The sequence below is a fragment of the Elaeis guineensis genome, chromosome 2 (genome assembly GCF_000442705.2).
Source record: "Elaeis guineensis isolate ETL-2024a chromosome 2, EG11, whole genome shotgun sequence".
Lineage (NCBI taxonomy): Eukaryota > Viridiplantae > Streptophyta > Magnoliopsida > Arecales > Arecaceae > Elaeis > Elaeis guineensis.
Genome location: NC_025994.2, coordinates 105,348,605 through 105,356,778, shown reverse-complemented (window position 1 = coordinate 105,356,778; position 8,174 = coordinate 105,348,605). Strand labels below are relative to the sequence as shown.

Genomic DNA, 8,174 nt, shown 5'->3' with positions numbered 1-8,174 from the left:
CTGAAAAGAATCCTGGTTAGGTCCAACCATTAACATGACTACACCAAGTACATCCAACAAACGAATGCTCAGGTCTAAGTGTGGCTCGACCAACCTGACCATTGATCTGAAGGGCACAACAAGATGGTCATATGATAAATAATAATTTCAATATCTAATAGACACCAGGTGTGTGGCGCATCTAATGCCAATTTAGAATATTGGACGTATTATTACGTACCTTAATAGGAGGCTATAAACTAGTTATCCCCATAACTGTATCATTTTAAGAACCTAATAATTTAGAAGATTTGATAGAATGATTTGAGGATAAGAAAAGAAATTGACCTGCGAGTCATAAATTCTCCCACTGACTTTATCAAGTCATGAAGAAGACTTGATACAAGCTGATCTAGAGACACCTAAATCAGTCATACTGATTTATCTTAATGGCATGAGTCAGCTCTAATCAATCAGTGACCTAATCAAAACATGATCTACCGAATTGGCCAGATAAGTGAGATCGATGGGAGGATCTGCCTCAGCTTGCCTTAAACACCATCGAAATGGCCAGATAAGTAGACTCTCAATTAAAAACCACCGATTGAATTGCCATGCAATATTGCTAAACTTACCTTAGACACCAATTAGTTGATTAGTTTCAATTTAATCAGCCAAAGGACTCAGGCTAAATCATTGAGCCACGATCATGATCCAATTGGTATCAGAGCCAGGCCTGTATGTCATGATCGCATAGTCTAATTTTGAAACTTTTTTGATTTTTTCTGATCTGATTTTGAACCAGAATTTTTGATGTGATTAAACCTTGGTTTCATCTGATATCTTCTATATATTTTTCATCTGGTTTTGACCAGAGTATCGAATCAAAATCAGCACCTGAATCCGGACCGCTGAAAATCTATTTTAGCAGAAATTTTTTGTGCAAATTTTTATGATGGTTTAATACCTGATTATGCATAGATTTAAATATGTTTTGACAGATTTTTTGTGATGTAATTTAATTAGAGAATTGGTGTTTGAATCAGGCTCAGATCTGAATTTATTTGACTAAATTTCAGATCTGATTTCAGCATAATATCAAAACATGTTTGATCACATCTCTAACCAGAATTTTTCTATGCAATCATACATATGTTTGGAATAGATTTTTATATTATTTTAGATCTAAATTAATTATTTTATATGTTGTATAAAAGTAAGTTCAGATCTGAAATAAACTTATGCATTGATCTAATAAGATTATATGCATATCATATTTGTATGATTTTGTACACGCATAGATTGTATGATAATTTACATATTCATGTAATTAATTTTTGAAATTAGATTTCAGATCTTAGTAGTCCAGTACTCGAATTAAGAAGATCACCAAGCCGTCCGATCATAAGAGTAAGTAGGGTCTAAAGATCCTCACTTCTATTCGATGAGGTGCTCTTATGACGTATAGGGATGCTATTGTGATCAAGTCTCATGATACACGCAATGCAATGACTGTTATCATTAACGACATTCAAGTCTCACGATACACGCAATGCAATGACTGTTATCATTAACAACATTCCTTTTAGCATCCAGATTACTTCATGAAATTAGTTTTTCCATGAATTCCTATTTAAAGCCCAAACCAAGTCAAAGTAAGCTTCATATATCGTTTCTGACCACTTCCAACCATCTATCAGTAAGTTCCCTTATTTTCACATTTCACTCAGACTAGAGCCCTTTTATTAACAAGCTCATCCCCTGTAGCATTAGTTCTAAAACCAAAGATTTCCAATTGTATCTCAATGAGTTTCCAGAACCTTCTGATGCTATTTGTCAACCCAAAAGTATGTTGAACAAATAGGTCAGGTTTTCCCCGATTTAAGCACACCATCTACTGATGCCCAAGAATCATATCAAATTTGCCGCATGATAATGTCAGGTTGTCCTCTCTGGTTTCTCTCTTCTCCAAACTTGCAGGAGCTTAAGCGTACAAAGAGAAATGCAAACAACATGACTAGCATGTTATTTTAATATTGAAGGAAGCATATCAGCTAAAACTAACTGTACAACAATCAGTTCAACTGCTTTCAAGCAGGTCTGTCATGTGGCGACCCCAATATTGGTATGCAGGCAAAAACATTCAAGTAGAGACTAATTTTGAAACTAATAAGTGCCTAGTGTTTTGAAGTTTGTCCGGTGGTTGGTTAAATGTCAAAGCATGCCCTGATCCACTTTTATCACTTAGAGATCATAAAAAGTAATCACAGATGTTCGTGCATAAACTACAAACATATTGAGTGTGTTGTTATATGCAAATAACAAATAACTGAAATCAGTATCAAGATTTAAAAAGATATCTACATGATATCATACAAAGTTTACAAACCGATGCATGATTACTGGAGCAGTTCCCAAGCTGTCTGCAGTAAACATTTACTTCCACGGTTTGAAGTCATTTCTCTCAAATAAGTTTGATGATAAATCTACCAAGAAGTACAAAAGCACACCGTAATCACCATAGTGAAGCATTAGAAGAGATGCAATGAAAGAAGAAACATTTACTATGAAATGAACCACTGGAGAGAAACAAAATACACAGTGCCATCATCTCAGATAGAAGTGGTTACAAATTATCTGATCTTTGTTCGCAAATTTCAATGAGCAATTACAATGACACAATCAGAAGACACCCATGAAATGATAAATATTTAATGAACATCTTTGTGTGTCTGAATACAAATATGTAACAAGCATAAAATCAGTAAAATGTAAATGCCAAAGAACCAACATTATGAATAACAGAATAAGAGATCAAGCTATTGTAACTCAAAACTCAAGTACTAGTGTTTACCAGCATTGAACAATCCCAAATTTAATAACCTAACAAAACATGTTTGGTTATTAACACAATATAACAGAAACAAATGAGCCTAGGAGCAAAAACTCTCCATATCCATGGGAATTTTAATACAATACCTTTTTTTCTGATGAAACTGCAGAACTTGATCCAAGGCATATACACTGTTCCCTTAATCCAAACAGAAACATCTTCAGATGCATCTTTCCCACATTGTTAGTAATGCATCTTTTCCAAAAGGACAACCTACCTAAAACAAAAGTACTCTCTCTCTCTGTGCGTATGTGCTCAAGTAACCTATTCAGACTACAACTTACAGGATTTATTTAAGCCCGCTTTTCTTCTCTAAATTGATAGAGCATTTTATTTGCAAAAGCAGCAGGCAACATACATGGTAGTCTTTTAGTCTTCTATAGAACTCTGCAATGATATGAGAGAATCATCACACACACACACACACACCCAACATATATAGAAACATATCATATTACCCATGTGATTTGTGGGGTATGGTTTTCCTTTCCCCTTTTCCAACTGCTCTTCAATGTTTTCTTCTTGCCCTGAACGATCATTGATGATCATGTAGAATACAAGGAGTTGAATCCAATACACGGGGAATGTGAGAAGGATATGCTTCTTTCCATTAATAATCATTAATTATTATATGGAATCCAAGAAGGATTTGAATCTAGAATGCAAGAAGAATATACATCTTGCCATTAATGACCATTAATGATCATGTGGAATGTGAGAAGGATTCAACACAGAGAATGCAAGAAGGAAAGGAATTTGACATACTCATGGACTAGTCCCCTGGTGAAGTAAATAAATGACAGAAGCCAAGCTTTTTGAGAAGCATTTGAATCCTGTACACAAGTGGAATGCAAGAAGGATAGGAGTTCGATCGAGCCTATGCATGAACTGGTCCTCTAATAAATAAATGACATAGAATTCAGGTTTTTTAATTGCATATCAAAAGTTAAAAACATGAACACTAACCCTGTGTTTGGTTGAGGTCATAAGAGGGAGGATAGATGGGATTGGAAGGATGGATAACCCCTATCTATTCTTTGGTTCAAAAATTCTTAGGGAGGATGGATAAAGAGGGATTGCTCATCCATCCTAGCCCATCAATTTGCATCCTCCCAAGTTAGGAGGATGCAAGGATGGATGGAGCATGTGCCCAGTGGATTTCTACAAAGACAAAATTATCCCTCATTAATTTTTTTGACAAAATTAAAATATTTTTTTACTTTTTCATTCATTTTATTTATATATATTTTTATTTTACCTACATTATTAATCCTATACTATTAAATTTTATTGCTAATAACTTTTTAGTACATAATTTTCATAATAATAAGTAAATAATTAAAATTATCTTCTATTTTTTATTTATATTTACTAATTTTAGTTAATTGTTTGTACAAAATTAATGAACTACTTCAATTAAATTATAAATTAATTAGCTTTACATAATTAATATATAAATGAATTAATTCATATATAATTAATTTATAAAACTATTTATTTAATTAAAACAAAATTATATATTTTTTTAATTTTTTTTATATAATTATAATCATGAAGACTATAAGCTTCTATATTGCCCCACTTTTTTAGTATAGATAAGTGTTATAAATTGATAGTAATAATATTTTTTATCAAAGAGTAATTTAGTGTCATATAAATATCATTCACTCTTCCTTTCATTCCTCTTATATCAAATGAAGGATGGAATCATTTTTCATCCATTCTTCCATGTTTAGCCAAACACATGAGAGGATGAATGGAAGATCCATCCATCCTTCCTTCAATCCATCCTTCATACCAAACACAAGGTAAAACAACAATGAATTAGGTTAGGATCTAATAACACCTTTATTGAATTAAGAATATAGGTCAAAGAGTCGGTACAAAACATTCAACTCTTGCCAATCATTTCAACTACTATGTTTTTAATGTAGACCGGTTCTGGACAAGCATATAATGTTTATCTATCTGCCATTAGAAGGAATAGAGTATGAAAAATTCAAGGTGAACTTGCCCCATCATTATTACTATGGTGTCCTCTTCGCATTGTGGCTCTCCAAGATATTCTGCTAGCTACTCCTGATTAACTTGCCCCATCATTAATACAAGCATTCACATGGCAAATAGAGAGCTCATCATAAGATATATATTATAGATATGTGTTATGATATATAACATATAGCTTATCCACGGACAACCTATCAGTCTTTTTCTTATTGCATGACTTCAGACATGGTCTTTGTAAGATTTCAATTAATAAGCAGGGCTCAGTACCCAAACCAGTCCAAACAACTTCATCACCTTGCTTTGCCAGTTAAAATGACTTCTAAACCTAAGGGCAGCCATGAGCAAAAAATTGCAAAATTCAAAACAATTTTTTTTTTTTTTTGATGAAATTAAACAATCTTTTCAATGTTAGGAAGGATACAGAAAGTTAGCAAGGCTAAAAGAAATCATATGCATATGCCAGCAAAAAAGCTTGCATAGAGGAGACTTGTTCTAAGTGTTAGAAATCCCAAAAAGTAATTTCGTGATCAGGCAATTAAGAGACTTGCCGCCTCCATCTGATATTAGTAGCAATATTACAAACCTACGCACATACTCATGTATGTCACCATACAAAAAGGCATATACCGAGGGTAAACAAAAAAAGGAAAGCGGCTATAGATTTATACTGGGCCCAAGTATCTTGTGTAAGCCCCTGATTCTTTTCGAATCTAACAGTTCTGCGCAAGCAATGATCACTAGAAAAGTTGATATTTTCCGTTAATAGAAATTACTGAGTGGACATAACACTGATTAGAGACGAATACTCTAAATTACAAATAAGCATCATCTACCAATCCCATTTAATTAGCCAAGTTCGGAGGCAATGATCATGAGACTTACTTGAGCAAATTCCCCGATGGCATAGTCCCGAAAGGATACAACTTGGCCAGAAAATATGAAAGTCATGAAATTACCACAACAAAGTTATGAAGAGGTAAGCATGAATTGCTGCAGACTTGCAGAATAGTTGCCCTGAAGAACATTTTGACTGAAGGCACCTTCCTTGGGCACACTACAGAAAACATAAAAATCTGCTAATGCATTGAGTGGTCATCAACACAGCCATCACATCATGTATACACACCAATGCAAAATGGATGAAAGAACAATACAAGATGGGAACACTTTAAGTAGACGGATTAATTTCAATAATGGCAATGATGATTATGACAAAATGCATGAAATTGTTTCTTTCAACAAGAAATTGCATGACAACTATTTAAAAAAAAAAAAGTGCTTGACATGCCAAATGCAATGGTGAACACAGAAAATAATATTTTGCATAAAGAAAGGTGAATACTGACATTACATACCAGTTGAGTTGGGCGACACCTTGATAAATCTGCCCCATGCTTGAGTTTGGATTAAGAATATCAAGAAGCTGTGTTTTATGCTCCAGTGCACAACACCACCATTTGATTGAAAAAATCATCTATTAATTTCAGCCCTACAAACAATATTGCTGGTTCACCAATACTGTGACATGATAATTTACAATACTACAAATATAAGAACCACCAAAACTCACTGCTAACTATTAAATTACATATTCCTACAAACAACATCACAGGTCCAAAAATGCAACATGATATTTACAATGTCCCAAATATAAGATCCACCAAAACCCGCTGCTAACTAGTTACTGAAAAAAAAAAATTATGTATTCCTCAATCAAAACATATTCATGTTGATGCTCTTGAAATTTCATGCAATCTAACATAATCATATGGCTGACTATTCTTCAAATGTGGCAAAATCCAATACAAATTCCTGCTGGAAGAAACCATAACATGCAAGAACGAGAGCCATGCTCCAAAAGAAAAATAGCTCTAGGTAAAATAATGGACACACTTTTCTTCAGTGTTTCAAGTTTCAAGATATTATAAACCCACTAAGAAGCTGCAAAAGGAACCTCCACAAATAGCACACGTCAATTTTCTTTTCCAGAGTATATTAACATGATACACTTGCTTATAAAGCCCCTTTTTAATATATATAAGCATGAACTGTGTTAAGTTTGTTTCAATATCCACTTAGCAAATGTAGCAAACACTTTTCCAAACTAAAGACCATACTACCAGCAGAAATTGTAGATCAGATCATATTGGTAAATGAAGAGCAAGGAGTGGGAATACTCCAAGTAAGGAGATCAGAAATGAAGACAGTCAGATGGTTTTAGACAGAAACTGAGAAAGGGGATGAGACAAATAAGAATTATAATAAATGGACTTTAGTAAGAGAAGTGAAGAATGGACATAGGATTTTTTATAATTCCCTTAACAAGAGAACAAGGGTTAAATTAAAGGACATGTATTCATTTCATAAACATGGAGTTTGTTGTCCATTCCAAGGAGTTTGTACTATAATATTTGCTACAACAGAATTACAACAAAATTTGGAAACCAAGCATCCAGAATTACAAATGAAGAATCTTGACAAGTTGATTATACTCGCCAAGAAGTGGTGCCCCCAATGCATCTCCAAACAGTGCCGATCTTCAAAGAACTGAGCCAAAGAACCCTTTGATCAATCAAAAACGCAAGAATCACAAAAGAAGAATCATGACAAGTGGATTATGCTTTCCAAGAAGTGGTGCCCGCAGTCCTCCTCCAAATAGTGCCGATCTTTAAAGAACTGAGCCAAAGAACCCTTTGATCAATCGAAAACGCAAGAATCGCCAAAAAAGAAGGAGAGATGGAGAGAGGGAGAGATAAAGGACCTGATTCTGGTGATATTTCTACAAGGCGTCCAGTTGTGGTATTCCGTAACACATATTATGCAAGGAGGTGAAAGGCTCGAAGCGGAGCGGACAGGGCGAAGTCTGGAAGGAACGCCACCGGGACCGAGAAGGAGATCCGGCGCTGGCAGCATTGGCGGTGGAGGATAAGGGTAGCGGGCGCCATCTTGGGTTCCAGCCTCACCGCCTCGCTCCAACGTCCGTTTGGGCGGACGGTGCTATATATAGAGGTTTATAACAAGCAGGCAAGGTGAGTTGCCGCCCTACTCATTCCTGCGCTTGGCTTCAAAGAGGCTTTAAAGGGAAGTCGGCGTTGGAGCCCGCTTAAGTTTGTATTCGGGAATGGAAAGCAGGCAAACGTTGCCGACTTCATACACAAAAACCCATACATTAAGCCATCAAAAACACGCATAATAATATAATATAAAATAAATTAAAAAATTTATTTATATGAGTTTAAACTTAAAAATAATTATACATTTGAGTTTTAAATAAAAATAGCTATCCACGTGAAAC

At 34.6% G+C, this 8,174-nt stretch overlaps 1 long non-coding RNA gene across 1 annotated transcript; it reads right to left on the bottom strand.

The window, feature by feature from the left end:
• Nucleotides 1-2,191: 2,191 nt before the first annotated feature.
• LOC109506060 (uncharacterized) lies at nucleotides 2,192-8,174 on the bottom strand. The gene is made up of 5 exons (XR_002165022.2): nucleotides 7,641-8,174; nucleotides 7,376-7,555; nucleotides 6,235-6,368; nucleotides 5,762-5,933; nucleotides 2,192-2,465 (listed from the first exon to the last, which is right to left on the bottom strand). It is a non-coding gene; the product is annotated as an uncharacterized lncRNA (long non-coding RNA).